Genomic DNA, 18464 nt, shown 5'->3' on the forward strand with positions numbered 1-18464 from the left:
TTTTTAAAATCAATTTTTCAATAAATAGTTTACCATGTCTGTTTTTGTAATTTTCCAATTTTTGATAGTTTTGGTCAACAGTTTTTTAGGTGAGTTTTCATTTTATAATAAAAATATGGGCTAGTTTTAACTAGTGTTACATTTCACTCTTGTATTATTTCTATAAAATCCAATCTCCTCTCCTCCATCACAGGCACCCGTACAAACAGGTTACCAGACTCGCTTTGCAATTAGAGGTGATCTCCACAGAGGCAGGCACACCGGTCCATCTGGGTAGCCACAGACGCTGTAACAGTGTCTGCCCGGCACATAGAGGGCGACCCCTAGTCGGGAGCACGGCGGGGGCCTTATTTGAGACACCACGGCGGAGTCAGTAGCTTGTAAAACCCCAATCCCATGCAGCAGAAACGTGAGCTGAAGACTAAGAGGCGCACGCACACCTTTAATCCCAGCACCCGGGAATCAGAGGCAGGCAGTGCTCTGAGTTCGAGGCCAGCCCGACCTACGTGGTGGGTGCCAATGTCACCCAGACCTACAGAGACAGAAAAACCCAGGTCTGAAGAGCAGAGAGGACGCCTTGGCATCCCAGGGAGGCGCGCCTGCAGCCGACCGACCAATCAGGAAGCCTGGGTACCCAAGCTGCTCGCGGCGTCCCGCGCCTGCGCCGCCGCCGGCCCCGGAGGGGGGGGGGGAAGAGGAGGGCAAGGGGGCGGGGCAGCCGGCCGCCCCGCCCCCAGGAAGGACAGGAGGCCGACTGGCGCGCGTTGATGACGCCACCGGCGTTTGCCCCGTAGCCCGTAGTAACCCGGAGTCTGCGGAAGTATCTGCCGCCTGCAGCGCGGGCGGCTGAGGCAGGTAACGCGCGGCGGCGCGGCCGTCGCTCTGCGGCTCCGGGTCACGCGCCCGCCTGCCCGCCCCCCCCTTTTTACCCCGGGGATGGGTGGGCGTGGGGGCGAGCGAGCAGGAGGTGGGGCGAGCCCGTGGTGGTGGTGGCGGCGGGGGTCCTGTCGCGTAAGCTTGTCAAGCAGCACCGGCCCGCGGCGCGCGGAGCTGTTTTCAGGGGGCTGGGGGCAGTGACAGCCGGGCTCCGGTTGATGCTGAGTTCAGCCCGGACCTCTGGTGCTTATTTTTGTTTTGTCCCCCGGCCCCCCGCACTGATTCCTTTCCTTTTGCTACATCAATGCGTGCAGTTGGTGCATTTTCTCTTCTGGAGAGTCTGTTGTGCTTCGTGCGGTTCCGCTGAGGCTGCCCGAGATTCACCTGCTGGTGAAGATGGGGGCTGTCCCGGATTGGGGGCTACGGAGTAGACTTGTTACTTAACCGTTGGCGGCCCTTTTAGCAGGGGCCAGCCCGTTGTCTCCTTAGTTCACGCAGTCGTGTCGTGAGTTACCGTGTCTTCTTTGCAGAAGAAACCAACTGAGGGTTACTTCCCCGAAGTGAATTTGGGTGAAAAGGACCAATAACTGAAAGCAAAGCCAAGGTTTAAATTCTAGGTTATGGTATGACTTCAAAGCCTGTATCCCATCCCTTCCTTCCTTCCTTCCTTCCTTCCTTCCTTCCTTCCTTCTCTCCCTCCCTTCCTTCCTTCTTCTCTCCCTCCCTCACTTCCTCCCTTCCTCTCTTCCTCTCTCCCTTCCTTCCTTCCTCTCTTCCTTCCTTTCTTCCTTCCTTCCTTCTTTACTCCCTCCCTTCCTTCCTGTTTATTTATTTTTGTTGTTGTTGTTCGTTTGTTTCTAAATAGCCACCGTTAGCGGTCAAATTCCAGACTTTTTACAGCAGTCACATGTAATTCTATGAGTTTGCTCACTCCTTTGGCCGTGCATGCGTGCGAGCGTGGCGAGTGTAGGTAGGTAGGTGTGTGTATGTATGTGTGTGCACACACATGCAGTTGTGTAGTGTAGTGTGTGTGTGTGAATGTGGAGACAAGGGATGATAACCTCAACTGTGGTTTCTTTCTTAGATGCTGACGACCAACTTTTTTTTTTTTTTTTTTTTTTTGGTTTTACGAGACAGGGTTTCTCTGTATTGTTTTGGAGGCTGTCGGTCCAGCCCAGCCTCGAACTCACAGAGATCCGCCTGCCTCTGCCTCCCGAGTGCTGGGATTAAAGGCGTGCGCCACCACCACCCGGTGACGACCAACTTTTTCTGGAAACAGGTTCTCTGGCTAGCCTGGAGCTTGCCATGTAGATAGGGCTGGCCAGCACCCCCAGGACGTGCCTGTTCTCACCTGCCTAGCGCTGGAGTTGCACACCTGTGTGCAACTTTTTGACCCAGGTTCCGGGGATTGAACCTGGGTCCTTGCGCTTATATAGCAGGCAGTTTTTCTACTGAGCCGCCTCTCCAGGCTGTTTTGATATTTGTGGCTATGTTGTAAATTCTCATATTCTTGGAGGTAAAAACATCCAGAAAACATGTCTTCCTCCTACATGTACACACGCACACACACCCCCCACACACACAGAGAGAGAGAGAGGGAGGGAGGGAGGGAGAGAGAGAATCTCTTAAGGGTCACATAAATGGCGAATGTTGTTGCTCTGTAGATATCTGCTGTTCAGAGCTTCAGAAGATGTGTAAATTTTTTTTTGTAATGAAACTGTCAGTAAATGATTTAAAGGCATTAGGTGGTTTTCTTGCCTTTCTCCCATTATGCAGTCGCGAACATCGTTTGTTCTTTGCTGAACTGCGGTGATCTCCCCAGAGCCTTTGCTGTTTTTGCCTCTCCAGTCACCGTCAGGTATTTGAGATGGCGGGGCTTCCTGTGGCGGCGCCCGGGACACTAAGGTGCCGGCCGTGATGAAACTGTAGGTGGGGGGTGCAGACATCTAGATTTTACATCCCGCTCGCTTCTGTCGCTTAGCAGGCAACTCAGGGAGTCCAGGCAAGGTGCCTGATGCCTCTACATCCCAGTTTCCTCATCTGTCAGACGGGGGCAATAGAATTAGTTAGATGGGTGTTGTGATGACCAAATGAGTTCCTGGATGAAAAGCTTCCAGGGGTGCCAGATTCGCTTGCAAGGAGCAGTCAAGCACTGATGTCGTTGCCTGGCCTTGGCTTTCCATCTTGAAGATGACACTCTGGTTCCTTGGGAACTGTTGTTCGTGGGATAGTATTTAATCCGCGTGTCACTGGTTGCCTTTACTGCACGTCTGCTCTTTCGGATGTCTTGTTAAACTTCCCCGCATTTCGTCTTTACTATACAATAAACATTTTGCTTGAGATTTGCAGTATTCCACCTTTTAAAATTTTATTCATTATAATGTTGTATTTCTGATTGGGTGTGCATGCATGTGTGTTGCATGTAGAGAGAAACTCATGGGAGTCAGTTCTCTTCTTCACTACATGGGCTCAAGGGATTGGATTCAGGTCACAGCTTGGTGGTTAGTCCCTTTACCCGATGAACCACCTTGCCAAGCTCACATGCTGTACGTTTGTGTGTCACAGTAACGGACTTTGAATTTCTGCTTAGACTTGTGAGGTGATTTCAGTGTTGTCAGGTAAACGGAAACCCTGCAGAAGTATGTGAGCGTACTCATTATGGGTGTGTAAGGATTAGTTTTGCCTTCAAAGATGCTGTTACGTATCACATGTACACATAGCCCTCAGAGTAGTTGTCCTTCTCTCCTTTCTCCCTTTGAGGGACTAAAAAATGGTTTTAACCCAGAAAAGGGAAGCCAGGCATAGTGACAAACACTGTAATCCCTGCTAGTTTAAGGTTGCTTTGGGCTACATAGCAAGATTCTGTCTAAAATAAAAATGGCATAATTCCACTTAAGAAAATTTTGAACTATGTCCCTCCATCTGTTGGGCATTTCAGACCATGGCCAGCCACAAGTTGATGCTTATTGCAATACCCTACTTAGAAGCTTGAGAGTGAGCTAACACTGGTGTTCACAATACTACAACTTGCTTTGAAGATGTATTCTATGAGTTTTGAAATAGCTGTTTTTATTTTATGTATGTTACTAGAAAGTGCACAGGACAAAAACTGCCATTTTAAGTTCTTTAAGCAAACAGTTGGGTGGCATCAAGCACATTCACAGAGCTATGTGGCCACTACAGTGCATTTCCAGAACTTTTTTTTAATCATCCCCAAAAGAAACGCTGCGCCCATTAATAGCTTCCCACCCCCTGTCTCCCCCACTCCAAACGTCTTCTGTCCCTGCTCTGCTGCGTTTGCCAGCTCCAGCATCTCATGCTGTCCTGCCGCATCTGCCCACTTGTGACTGGTATATTTCATTCAGAATGTTCTCAAAACTTGTCATGCTGCAGCATGCATTGGAGCCACACCCCCCTGTAAGGGCGAATTCCATTTCACTGCATGGGTGCACCTACCTCTGTGCATTTGGGCGTGTTGTGTTTGGGATGAACTCAGTCCTTGGTGATTGATTGTGAGCTCACAGAGTGTGGCTGGAGATGTGAACTGAAGTGGTGTTGATTTGCACTATGAACACAGTGCCTGGCGGACATAGCCAGGCTGGAGTTGAAGCACAGATCGTAGTGTGATAAGGAGCCTGCCAGTAGTGAGGAACAGCAGCGATGACATTACCTGCCGTGATGTTACGCAACATCCATAGCACCACGCATGGTCTAGGTATTTTTCTCGTAAAGGAAGAACTCTTTCTAGTTCCTATTTTATGCGTGGAAAAACTGCAGCATAGGCAAATGGGATGGATTGTTAAGATTGTGGAGTTGTTAGATGTAGTTGAGATCTGAACTTGGTTTTCAGTACTAACTTTGCAATGAACTTGTTTGTAACACAATGTCTATGTCCCTTGCCTGCCTTCTCCTTTTTCACTGTCTTAAAACTGAACACAACTTCTTAGCTCACTGGGCAAGAACAAACCCACACTCTGAGAGGACAAAGGTGCCTGGTTTGCGTGGAGCAATCATCCGCAGGGAATTGAGACTACGTTTCCACAACTGAGTTCTTAATCCTTTTAGAGCCTTGTCTTTGAATGCTGTGCAGTTCCCACACTCAGAGCTCTGTGGGAGGGAGCTTTTTGTCCTTAGCCTGTGACTGTCAGAATGGGTTCTGACACACTCATTTCACTGCTGATTTGTGACACTCGCTGATGCTCAATTCCTGAAGAATTTGTTGCGAAGTAGCATTTATGTCTTCATTATAACCTCCATTGTAATTCCTCTTGACTTTTCGTCTGCTTACACTTTATTTCTTTGACATTTGCAATCGAAGGCCTGGTTTTGCAAAGCAGTGGAAATAAAGATGTGCTTGCTCTATTTTGGCATGAAAGGCAAACCCACTTATTCTTTTTGTTACCTGTAATACCGTTCATGTGTCACTGTACTCTGTACATTTTGAGGTCTGAGCCGTGTTACGTCTAGTAGGTAGAGATTCTATTACCCTCTGTTGGGCATGTGAGAATCTCAAAGCCAGAGTTCTCAGCCATCTGCGTATATTTATAGATTAGAAGATCCATTCTGCAAAAAAGAATCCCAGCATGCTGTGTTCAGGTGAGCCACCCTTGCTTATAAGAAGAGCCTCCCAGTCTTTTGCTCACGTGTATTTAGCTACCATCTTTCCTACAGTGATATGTGCCCTGTATTAGATTGCAGGGAGAATGAACCAGCATGCCAGAGATGCTTGAATTAACATGGCACGGCTTTGACATTGGTCCTGGTGTGAGTGAGGAATCTGGGGTGATTCCAGAGCTCTACCTTGGGCAACTGGGTAGATCCAGTGAATAAGACTTGAAGCCACAGCTGCAGGACACAGAGGGCATAGCTCACCTAAGATGTGGGAGAAGGAGAGGCCAGAAGTAGGTAGAGGAGAGGGTGTAATCAAAGCTCCTAAAACAGGGGAAACGCTTGGTGGGGGGAGTCAGTGAGTGCATTAATTCCCCCCAATTAAAGGCTGAGAGGTGATTTGCCTCCACCGTAGAGCTTCAGTGGTCTAGTAGGAGAAAGGGGGTTAGGGAGAAGGAAGGTAGGCAGTAGTAAGGGATAGAGAGCGCTGTCTTCATTTGTGGGCTTTTGTCTCAGATAAAAAAGGATGGGAAGGAGAAGGAAGCTGAGGTGGAGGATTCAGAGGGCAAGGTGATTGGTAAACCAGGGACCCAGAGTATGTCAGGTCCCGGACAAGGTTACATGCAGAGCAGAAGTCACAGTCAGGCCATGCTTGTGTTCAGGGGACACGTGTGTCCCGAGACGGGAAGGGCGGGAAGAGATGAACAAGAGTTCCTGTGGGGTACACGGGACCGGTCAGTAGAGAGCCCCCATGTAGTGGGATCCCCAGTTAAATTCCCAGCACCCAAGTTGGGGGAGGAGAGGGAGGAGGAGATACTGTGAAAAAGTTCCCACCTTTATTGCAGCAAAAGATTTTAAGAGAAGCAAATGAATTTGCTTATACAGAGTGTTCATTTAGTGAGTTAGGGACTGAGACTGTAGTGAAATTTAGAGGAATTGCTGAAAAGAAAGGTCAAGGACCTTAGGGGCAATCGGGGAGACAATCTTCTCATGTTGGACTTTGTGACTGTGTTACTTATTTAAAAGCTTGGTTGTTCTCCATAGGCTCGGTTGATATGTAGACGCTGGATGATTCTGCTGAGGGTTAGGATTTGTAGAACAGTTGTGTCAGGAGAATGAAAGAGCAGGAAAATAGAGGCTGACCTACTGTGTGAGGGGCTAAAGAAATAGATAAATGGTCCTGGTGAAAGGGTTCAGAGGGTCAAGCTGAGCTTGCTGCCAAGCCTGGCCACCTGGATTCCTTCTCAGGGACCCACATGGTGGGAGGACAGAGCCAGCTCCACACTGTCCTCTGCATTTGTAGGGTGCTTAGAAGCACCCATGGACTCTGCTCTCCAGGTGCCAGGAGCAGCTCCTCAACTGATGATCATTGATGTCTCTGGATACTGCTGAGTGTTAAAGGACTGTGTCCTCCATGCCAAATTACCACCATCTCCATGAGTTCAGCTGCGCCCACTTGTGTAAGGTCATCACAGCTGGCCCTACTGACTTTGGTCATTCCTTGCAGGGGGCCAGGAGGGTCATGGGGCTCTTACCTGAGCTTCTAGCCATTCCTCTGAACCAGTTGAATGCAATTCTACCCTAATTGCCCAAAACCTTAGGGAGGGCCTATGGGATATAGACTAGGGGAGGGCCGCCATCTTTGCAGCCGCATTGGCAGCGTCGTCCATGCCAGGTTCAGACTGTCCAGTGTGTCTGCCTTGTGGCTGTCCGTGCTCCTCCATGTAACTCTGTAAGTAACCCCAACAGATAGACACATTAGTTCCCAAAGTGAACTTTGGTGGGATTGTACCTTGGTTTGTTGTTGGAGCTGTGTGTGTGTGTGTGTGTGTGTGTGTGTGTGTGTGTGTGTGTGTGTTGGGAGGTATTGTTTAAGTCCCCTTCAAGGAAGGAATTTTAGAAACATCAAGTATCTTCTAAAAGACCAAGTTATCCCCAGTCAGCAGCCATTGCCTTAGGGACAGGAGTAAATGGATTGGATAAAGTGCAACATCTAAGAGATGGGTATATTCGTGTGATAAAACACACGTTGGTTGGGAGGAAGATAGGGAGAGCCTGTTCTGCAGGCTGCTGGAGGATTTTACAGCTGAGCTGTTCATACCACTGTGCCAGGCATGGTCTGTTGGTTTTAATGTCTGTCTATACGTTATAAAATGGTTTAGTGTCAACAGTCACTATACACTCCGTTGGTAGAAGACAACAGCCAGAGCCTGGTTTCAGTTCTCAGCACCCACATGGTGCCTTGCAATCATCTGTAACTATAGTTGCAGGGGAACTTAATGCCCTCTTCTGGCCTCTAGGTATGTATGTGGTACACAGACATACATGCGGACAAAATGCTGATGCACAGTGGTTTTTTTTTTTTTTAATCGATTGAGGTCCTGAAGCTCTTACTTAGATATTTAAACTACAGTAAATAGATTTCTGTTGTTAGAGGTGTTTTGTTGTAGAATATTATTTTAACTAGTCAAAGATGTGTTACATTTGTTTATGCTGTGGAACATTAACCGTGTAAAGGTGTGCTGCATTTAATTATGCTGCATTTTGTTTAACGATGTAAGGGTGTGTGTGTTTTAATTATGAAAAGACGCATTTGTTTCACCTTGCCTGCCTAAGGCACCTGATTGGTCTAATCAAAAGCTAAATGGCCACTAGCTAGGCAGGAGAAGATGGGCGGGGCTGGCAGGGAGAGAGAATAAATAGTAGGAGAAGTCTAGGCTCCAGAGGAAGGAGAGAAGAGAATGATGAGAAAGGGGGACCCGACCGAGGCAAGCAGCCAGGCAGCTTCCGGCCTGGCAGGAGAAGCGGTGGAAGTAAGATACACAGAAGAAAAGAAGGGTAAAAAGCCCTGAGGCAAAAGGTGGATGAAAGGAAACAGGGTGCTTTAAGTTAAAGGAACTAGCCAGAAATGAGCCTGAACTGGGCAGAGCATTCGTAACTAGTAAGAAGTCTCCAAGTCATGATCTGGGAGCTGGTTGGTGACCCAAAAGAAATGCCTGATGACATAGGGTTCTTAAGGGGTTGGTAAGGAAAGGTCTGGGATGTAGTTGAAGGGGAGAATGCTTGCACAGCATGTTCAGTACATGATTTGATCCAGCACACACCAAAGTGCTGACCGGGTATTCACATCTTGATGAGATGACTGGAAAAGCTCTTTCCTGAGAACAGGGCACCCAGCTGAAGCATGTGTTCTGGGTCTGCTTCTGTAGAAAAGTTGTGACATGGTGTGTATTTATTCCCACACAGAGCAAGAGTGTAAATATTGAGGTCTGAATGCTTCCATCATTTTGAGGGAATTTTTGGGTGTACACTTGACCGAGCCTTGCTTTGCTTCTAAGTTTATCTGCACTCAGGTGACATGGTTGATGCCAGGTGAATCTCTGGTGGAGGGAGCACGTCCTCTTAGTGGCTAAAGAAGTGTGCATCCCAGGGCAGGAATGGGGAACCTCTTGCCCTTCCTGTGTGGCTTCCTACAAAGAAAACAAAAGACTGTTACTATAGGGCAGGAAGTTGGGCCTGTGAGGTCAGACAGGAGCCAGGATTTGGGAATGTTTGGCCAAGAAAGGATATGTTTATCATCTATCCTGCAAATCTTGAGTGGCCTGAATTCCTCAGCACACTAAGCAGCATCCTGCCTGAAGAGCACCATGGCAAGTGGCTGCAGCTTTTTGCAGATGCAGTTTTTTAAAGCATCATTGACATTGGTTGGGAATAGATTAGACTGTCAATTCTAGCATCTCATGAGATCTGTTAGGCATACAGATCCTTAAGGTCCAATCGTTTGTTGTAACAAGAACTTCCGGCAGTTCTTAGAACACGTGTACATTTGAGATTAACGGCCCAAGTAGGTCAGCTTGATGGCCAAAACACAAACAAACAAAAAGCATGGTGATGAAAAAGAGGAAGTGAAATTTCATTATTCCCACACTGTTCATGACTGCAGTTCACCCTGGATCCTAAACAGTGCCAAATATAATGGAAAAGAGCCTTTCACTTTGCTTCTTTTTCATCTTCAACATGTGTTCCTCGATTTGTGTGTATGTTCCCAGTGAGTGCAAATGCACAGTCATGCATGTGTTCCTCGGTTTGTGTGTATGTCCCAGTGAGTGCAAATGCACAATCACGCATGTGGAGGCTGGAGGTCAGCCCTGGATGCTCTGTACTGGCCACCTTGGTGTTTCTCTGACCTGGAGTTGACCAGTTAGGGCCCAGGAAGCACAGGGATCTAGTGGTGTCCACCTTTCCAGCGATGGGATTACAGGTGTGCACATTCATGCCAGGCTTCTCACCAGGTCCTCAGTGCTTGCATGGAAAGTACTTTACACTGAGGCATTTCCTCAACCCTGCCATTCCTTAATGTTCTTAAACTTGATGCATGCAGTGGCTTGAGGGAACCCCGATCCTGTGGCTGTGAGGGCAAGGCTGTTAAGTCCATAAGAATCTTCTGAGCATCCCGTTCCTGTACGGGTTGTTGGCTGATCTTCTGGAGACTGTCTTTCAGTAGTCCTGGCGTTGTTCATCCAGAGTCTACATTCCCAGCAGCTCCTGCCTCCCCCAGGTTATGTGTAATGCATGTGGTCCACACGGCAGCTTGGAGAAACTATGATCCACTTCCAAGGTGGGAGGTGATTTATTTAATTATAATTTTACCCTGGGGAATTCCAAGATATAAATGTTTTCATGAGATTATTCACAAATATGAATCTTAATTGCTACTACTGAAGTACCAGCTGTTTGCTGTTCTCTAGGAAGTCATACAGAAATGCTGGGAATAAAAATATCTGGGACACCATGAATACTCTTCCTGTGTTAAAAATTCCCCCAGAAGATTGCTTGACTGAAATAGTGTAATACAAAACTAATGCCACTAGGTGAAATTCTCAATTAATTTTATATGCATACAGCGTATTTTGATCATATTTACCCCCCACTTCCAATGACTCCCATATCTGCCTCTACCCCTTCCTTCTCAACTTCATGTCCTCTTTTTAAAATAATCCAATGAATCTAGTTGTCGTAATAAACAAACAAGCAAACCAAAGAACCTCGGAAGAGAAATCACACCATACAACAGGACTCACATCAGAGGTTTATTGGAAGAGGAGAGAGAAGGGGCAGAAAAAGGAGTGGGGGAGCAGAGACCTGTCCCTGGGCACAAGAATGGTGGAAGAGAGGGAGGGGAAGGGAGAGAGAGAAGGGGGGAGAGGGAAGGAGGGGGACGGGGAGGGGGGGCAGGTACTTTTTAAAAGATAACAGTGACTGTGCACAGGTGGTGCTCTTAGTGGCTGCAGCTGAGGGTGTATCTTGTCAGAACCCCAAGGGCAGTCCAGGTTTTAGTCACAGCTTTAAGGGGATGGAGTAGAGACTGCATGTCCTGTGTCACCTGCTGGGTGGGTGATCTCTGCAGAACTATCTGACCCTCAGTGTGTGGGGCTTTGTGGTGGGTGGGTAATGTGTCCAGGCAGGAACAGGGCTAAACTCATCTTAGCAGCTTCCTCCACACTAAACCTCCATGAGGCCATGGGACCCATGTTTTCTTTGAGGGATGGCAGATTCGGGGAGGCCAGGCTCTGCCTGTGCCCCGGAGATGGTCAGGAGAGGCTCCTTGGCACACTCTGTTGCTGGTGTCCGCAGGTTCTGTGAAGAACCTGCTCATCAGGCACTTGACTTCTTCATCCAGAGCTCGACAGAATACCCACACCAGGAATCTGAAGAAAAGACCACCATCCCAGCCCTTTTCTGTCCTTCCTGAGGGGGCCGGCTGCATTTGACTCCCCTCCTTACCATCCTCTCCATGTTCTCAAGTCTCAATGCAGGGAACTCCCATGTGCCTTGTTTTAGGGAGCAGAATCAATCACCATCCTACCCTTTGCTGGAGCTCATTTCAGAGCATTTAATTTCCCTCTTATTTTTTCATTTTTATTTTAATTTTTTAGGCAGAATCTCAGTAGCCCAGGCTGGCCAAGAACTCATTTTGTAGCCCAGGCTAGCCTCAGTTTCACAAGTGCTGGAATTATAGGCACCAGCCACCACATGCCTCTTTTCCCATGTCATTTGTTTTTATAATAACAGGTGTATATTTGGTTGCAGATTGTCATTTTTATCAGCGTTTCTTAAGTTGTGTGAGATGATTTAGATTATGGCAATATCAAATTTATCTTTAGTTTTTTTTTGTACTTTAATGTATGTCAGAAAAAAAACAAGTTAGCAAATCCATCCTGTGATTTCATGCTTATTTCCTAAGATGAAGAAAACTGAGCAATTCAATCATGAAGTAGAGTTAGAAAATGAGTGGAGTGTGCAGGCGGCAGACGCGTTGAAGAAAGTGGTGACGTGTGACTGACATTCGCCCTCTCAAGGCTATCAAGTCTTAACTGTTTATGAGTGTGTGTGCACACATGAGTGCCGGTGCCTCTGGAGTTCAAGAGCAAGCAGGCATGGGATTGCTTGGATCTGGAATGCAAGGCTATTGTGAGCCTCCTCATATGGGTGCTCGAATCAAACTCAGTCCCGTGGGAGAGCATCGGGCACTGAGCCCCTCAGCCACCGTTCCTTCCTCTAAAGGTCTTCAAAAGAGTAGGTAAAATAAATTATGAAGTTTAAAACACTATGCCGTGTTAGGAGATAGGGACTTGATAGCTTGCTTTATTAACAGCAAATCCCCATTCAAAATTATACATCTCTCTCTGTTTTTGTTTTATTCATGTTTTTATTAATTTGTGCTGATGTAGGTAATAAGTCATATCAGATATATTTTTCTAATGTAATATTTTTGTTGATTATTCGGGGATTTCATATCATGCACGCTGATCATTCTCACTTCCCAGTCCTCCCATGCCTGCCCCCTTGTGCTCCTCCCCCCCAAAAAAAATGAAAGAAAAAAAAAGTCCAACTAGTGTTGCCCATACACTCCCTGGAGCATGGTCAAACTCCCAGTGGCCAGTCCCTAAAGAGCACTGAGCCCTTCCCCACCCGAACCAGTGCCAAAAGCCCCCAGTTGTGGGGATGCACACTTCAATATGCTTATCGAGATGTAAGGGTTCTCATTGATGACTTCCTGTTTAGGCTGTTACTTTTGGGGGTTGGGAGTAGGGGTTGTCACAGAAACCTTCCTCGTCCCTGTTTCTGCAGCCATCGATGCCACTGCAAAAGTAGCACGTCTCTTTTAAACATCCCTTAAAAACATAAGCTGATGGCAGCAGTGTGTGTGTGTGTGTGTGTGTGTGTGTGTGTGTGTGTGTGTGTGTGTTTGCATGCTGTGCTGGGGCTTTGCTCTCATCTGAAGGTCAAATAAGAGAGCTCCCACCAACCTCTGTTGAAATAGCTGCTCCCCTACCCCACCCCCGCACATAATCACACACTCCAGGCTTTCCCCACTAAGGCAGTGGTTCTCAACCTGTGGGTCACAACCTCTTTAGGGGGTCACCTAAAACTGTCAAAAAAAAAAAACAAACACAGATACTTACAGTTCACAAAGATAGCAAAGTTATAGTTATGAAATAGCAACCTAGGAACTGTATTAAAGGGCCACAGCATGAGGAAGGTTGAGAACCCCTGCTCTAAGGTCTGGTGGCTTCAGTGTCTCCACAGAACTGCACAGTCCCCACTGTAAGCTGAGAACACTTTTACGGCCCCAGAAGGGACCGTGGTAGCCAGGCACAGTGGTTCATCGTTTCCCTCACGCCTAGTGTGCGGCTTCTGTTCAGTCTGTGTCCTGTTGCTGTGTGTTTGCCAGCGTGGACACCTGTGTACAGAGTTAGACAGGACATGACCTTTTGTGTCTTTCTTTGCTCTTAGCACAGGGCCTCCAAGGTTCATCCATTTTGAGCAACGATCAGCACTTAAGGTTTTTTTGTTTGCTTTCTTTGGCTTTTCAAGACAGGGTTTCTTGAGACAGGGTTTCTCTGTGTAGCCCTGTCTGTCCTAGAACTCACTCTGTGGAACATGCTGGCCTTGAACTCACAGAGATCTGCCTGCCTCTGTCTCCCGAGTGCTGAGATTAAAGACATGTACCATCATTGACCAGCTTCAGATTATTTTTCCCCTCCCAACCTCTCTCCCTCTCTCTCTTCCCTCCCTCCCCTCCCTCTTTCGTATTTATTTTTTATATATGGTGCCCTATCTGCATATACGCCAACATACCAGAAGAGGGCACCAGATCCAATTATAGATGGCTGTGAGCCACCATGTGGTTGCTGGGAATTGAACTCAGGACCTCTAGAAGAGCTGCCAATGCTCTTAACCACTGAGACATCTCTCTAGCCCCCCAGCACTCTGATTTAATGGCTGGATAATATTCTATTGTGTCTAGAAACACTTTGTGTAACCATTTATCAGATGATGAACATTTGGGTGGGTTTTCTTGTTTTAAAACAAATATATTGGGGGCTTTCCCACCAGACGATTCCATAAATGTGTTTAGAGGGGTTTGTGTTTGGGAGGAGGAATTGGCATTGGAATCCCGATCTTTAATTTCATTTTGCTAATAAAATATGTTCTTAGAGCTGGAGTAGCTGTTATCACTATGTAACAGCAGCTGTCACTAACACTGGAAATATTTCCATGTTCTGTTCCTGCTCCAGTGTCACAGTTAGCTGCTTTTAAAATGGGATTTCTCAGCATTTCTTGAAGTGATCTTACTGAAAAAGCTGATATTTTTGTCTATATAACTCTTTCCCAATGTCTTTATTTTTAGTATGCTGATTCTGTACCCCAACCCTATTTATTGCTGTAGACCTGTTTTCAGTGGGAATATTTATAGACAAAAATAAATTACATTAGGTCTTCTAACAGTTTTGAATGTTAATTTTTTATCCATTATCACAAAGCTCTCTGAGGTGGGGGGGTCTGATAAATCTTTAACTGTCAAATCAGTTCTTTCATTTTTGAAGCAGCAGTGATTGGATTATATACACACAAATCTTCGGTAGTCGTTGATCTTGAGTCCCTGTGGGCAGAGCACTTTGAAGTTACCCTGCCTCAGCCTCGGTCTCAGCACTGGGCCCACTGCTTAGGTTCTGAAGGCTTTCAGAAAGAGCGTTCTGCAAACTGGGTGGTCTTCCTGCTGAAGAGTTTCAGGTGACCTCTTTGTCCACTCAGAGCTGCTTTGTGGAAACTGGATTCATCCTTTTCATTGTTGTTCGCCAGCAAGGCTATACCTGTGTGAGTGAGAAGTAGGCCTAAAAATGGATTTATTTCCCAATTTTCCATTCTTAACACCTTTGCACCATCTTCTGACTCCCAGGGTGCCCACTTTTAGTGTATGGTAGTAAAAATGTTTTTGTGAATTGTGTTTTGCGAAGTTGGAAAGCATGGAATGCCACATAACTAGCCCTCTTTCCCACCAGCCTGGTCCCACAGCTGCATCAGCCCCAAATAAACACACAGACACTGTATTAATTATGAAACTGTTGGCTGGTGGCTTGGGCTTCTTATAGGCTCTCTTAATTATTAACCTATAACTACTCATCTATGTATTTCTGTGTGGTCGAAGAGAACACCTGCCGTGGGTCCTCTCTTCCCGGTCTCCTTTCTGCCTACACTTCCCAGACTTCTCCTCATCTGGTAACCACGCCTCACATCCTTCCTGCCTGGCCACTAGCCAAGCAATGCTTTAGTCATCAACCAATAAGAGAAACATATACACAGAAAACATCACCATCATCAGCCGCATGACAGTCAGTGTTAGGTGCTTGGTTCTAATGTAAGCGCTAGTGGAATGTAAGCATGAAACACTCTGTTTAAGGGGATACAATGTTACATTGTGGGATTTTACTAGATTGCAACTAAAACACACTTTTTGTCTGATAGGTATCAGGTTTTGTCACTCCTTACATTTAGGGTGTGTAATCCAGTGCCACATTCCTGGTGGCAGACAGTAGGCGTGGTGTTGGATGGAAGGGAAAACAAAGATAGTGATTGTTTGATGCACCTTTCAGAGGTGCGGGGCTGAATGTGCAACATCCAACGCTGTAGGAAACTACCACATATTAATCTCCAGTGAAATAAAGAAAAGGACAAGAAATTGAAGATGAGTGAGATGACAGCATGATCCACACCTGATCATCATAAAATTTAGTCTCATCCCACAGCCAAGCATTAGGTGGCGAGAGCACCCAGGTTGCAGGTCTCCATCAGGTTCCTCCCCTGGAGATCTGGTAACACCAGGGAAAAGGGGGAGGAAGAATTGTAGGAACCAGAGGGGTTGAAGACACCAGGAGAACAACCCATAGTATCAGCTAAGCAGGGTTCATAGGGGCTCACAGAGGCTGAAGTAGCAATTATGGAGTCTGAGCTAGGTCCTCTGCACACATGTTGTAGTTTGCTTGGTGTTTTTGTGAGGCGCTTTACAGTGGGAGTTGGGGAGTAGGTGTCACTGACTCTTTTGTCTGCTCTTGGGGCCCATTTCTTCCTACTGGGTTGCTTCTTCCAGCCCTGATAATGAAGGTTTGTGCCTTGTCTTGTTGTATCTTGTTATGCTGTGTTTGGTTGATTATCCCTGGGACACCTGCTCTTTTCTGAAGGTAAACAGAGTAGGAGTGGGTGTGGGGGAGAGGGAAGGTGGTGGCGAGGAACTGGCAGTAGTGGAAGGAGGGGAAACTGTGGACAGGATGTATTGTGTGAGCAGAGAATAACATTTTATATATTATTATATAATGCTTAGTAAGTATATAAATAAATATACAATAATTTTATATATTCAGTCTCTCAAACTGAGAACTCCTTTCCTGGGTGTGTGTCCCACATTTGCTCACTCTGGCTAACTCTATCTACCAGAATGCCAGAGACCCCTCTGGCTGTACCTTGCTGATCTGACTCCTGCACTCCAGCAGGAGCAGGTCTACCCCCCTCCATTGGAACCACCTCCTCCATTCTTCTCTCTGTCCCGAGACTGGCTACAGGCTGCCCATACTTTCATTAGCTTCTGCCTTTACTTGATCTGATCGCTGCCTGTGGATCTTGTGAATGTAGAGCAGTGTAAAGACCTGAAACTTTGCAGTTGTGCTTACCAATTCTGAAAACTCTACCAGGACATCAAAACAGGCCTCTGTGTCATGTTGAGCATGGATCTCAGCAGGCCTTTCCTATCACAAGTGTGTGGTCAGCGTTGCCAAAGCCCTTCATGTAGGATGGTTTTCTATTTTAACATTTTTGGTAAAGGTCACACAGTTCCAGCACTTAAGAAAAGTGGAGGTGGAAAGATCAGAAGTTCAAGACTGTCCTCTATGGCATAGCAGTCTCAAGGCCAGCCTGGGTTGCAAGACACTCTGATCAGAACATGCAAACAACAGCAAAATGAACTGGGGATATAGCTCTTGCAAACATTCTCTGACCCCTGAGTTAAATTCTCAGTATTGCACAAACCAGATGTGGAACCCATGCCTGTAATCCCAACTCTGGGGAGGTAGAGGGAGATGATCAGAACTTGAAGGCTATGAGTTCATGTTGACTCCATCAGTTTAGTTATCAGCTGTGTGACCTTAAGCAGATTGTAGAGTTCCTGTGCTGTAGCTCTGATACTTGTAAGCCTAATGACAACACTGATGTCATAGTTGCAATGCCTACTAAGTGAGTTAAGGTGGTCAAAGTGATTACAGCAAAGCCTGGTACCCAGTTGAGGGTGAATGGTGCAGTTATTAATGCTTGTAAGAGGAAAGTGTAGTAGAGAGGAAGTGTTCCTGTGTGGGTTCAGAAAGACAGGACCATGGCTGGAGGACAGCCTGGCACACTCAGATGAATGGTTGTTCAGATAGGCTTTAACTGTCAGAGTTTGTATCTTTAAAACAAGGTAAAGAATTTTTTTTTCCTTCCTCCATCTCCTTGAGATATGGAACTGGTGTGCTTTGGGATCTTAAACCTTGGAGGCTTGAGAGATGAGAGACTGGGTACAGGCTGTAAACTCAGAACATGTTAAAACATCACTAGTGTAGAACAGTCCCCAAATTTTCATAGCTTAATAAAAATCACAGCCAGACAACCTAAGTTCCATCCCCAGGACCCACAGGTACGAGAGGGGGGACCCCCAAGCTTGTCTTTCTGACCTCTGCATACACATGGCCCCTACAATTAATAAAGTTTTTTAAAGGCATGCATTGTGCTTGTTGCGTGCCCCCCCCCGCATGCAGTTCAGCCGGAACATCCAGTCAGTTGTGTCACACTTCTGTCTACCTTAAAAGAAGAAGAGCCTCAGGCCCCATCAACTCCATGCCAGGCCTGGAATTTTGCTGGCAGATACCTGCTTCTCCACATCAGTACCTAGAAAAGTTACAGGAGCCCCAGGAAGCAGGCCTCCATGGTGATGATGGTCTTGGCTTAGTAAGAGCATTGTTGGCATTCAGTGTTATTGAGCTGCATAAAAGAAGCCAAAGGAGTAGAATTTAAAAGTTGACAGTTGGTTAGGTTGAGTTGCAGAAAAGGAAAGGGATGTGGTAAGACAGTGTGTTTTACCAGTAGGAGAAGCAGCTTCCAGGACAGAAATCAAGATGTAGCACTCTCAGCTCCAGCACTGTGTCTGCCTGCAGGACACCATGTTCCCCATTGTGATGGTAATGGACTGAACCTCTGAAACTGTGAACTAGCCACCCCAATTAAATGTTTTCCTTGTAGGAGAATGTTTTCCTTGTAGGAGTTGCTGTAGTAGACATGGTGTCTCCCAACTAGGAAGCCCAGTATGTCATCCACTGTGTGATGGATCCAGGGTCACATGATAATGCCAGGAAACAAATGTTTCAGTGTTTCTCATGGCACATCTAAGAAGCAGAGGCTGCAGCAGGGGTAGTCTTGACAATGAAGTGGAAGAGTGAAGCCTCCTTCCCTCTAAGCGCAGGGAGCCCTGCTCACAGGAGTCTCTGCTGATCACCCCACTATAATTCAGTCTCACTTGTACACTGCAGAGCTGCTTCTGTTGTGCCCAAATTCTGAACCCCAAAATCACCAAGAGGCCCATTTCCATGCAAAAGCAAAGAGTCTTTTATTGTAGA

The 18464-nt window shown here is 46.7% G+C and overlaps 1 protein-coding gene across 4 annotated transcripts in view; it reads left to right on the forward strand.

The window, feature by feature from the left end:
• Window positions 1-743: 743 nt before the first annotated feature.
• Aopep (aminopeptidase O (putative)) overlaps window positions 744-18464 on the forward strand; it is a 286649-nt gene continuing 268928 nt past the window's right edge. Inside the window, exon 1 of one of the 4 annotated variants that reach the window (XM_040756128.1) lies at window positions 744-855. The gene's annotated coding sequence lies outside the window, so the exon portion shown is untranslated. Of the gene's footprint in view, window positions 856-3279; window positions 7217-18464 lie in introns of those variants that run through there. The other 3 variants (XM_040756129.1, XM_013119352.3, XM_021232027.2) reach the window with 3 other exon arrangements.

This window comes from Mesocricetus auratus, unplaced genomic scaffold (genome assembly GCF_017639785.1).
Source record: "Mesocricetus auratus isolate SY011 unplaced genomic scaffold, BCM_Maur_2.0 Super-Scaffold_100013, whole genome shotgun sequence".
In the NCBI taxonomy this organism is placed as follows: Eukaryota; Metazoa; Chordata; class Mammalia; order Rodentia; family Cricetidae; genus Mesocricetus; species Mesocricetus auratus.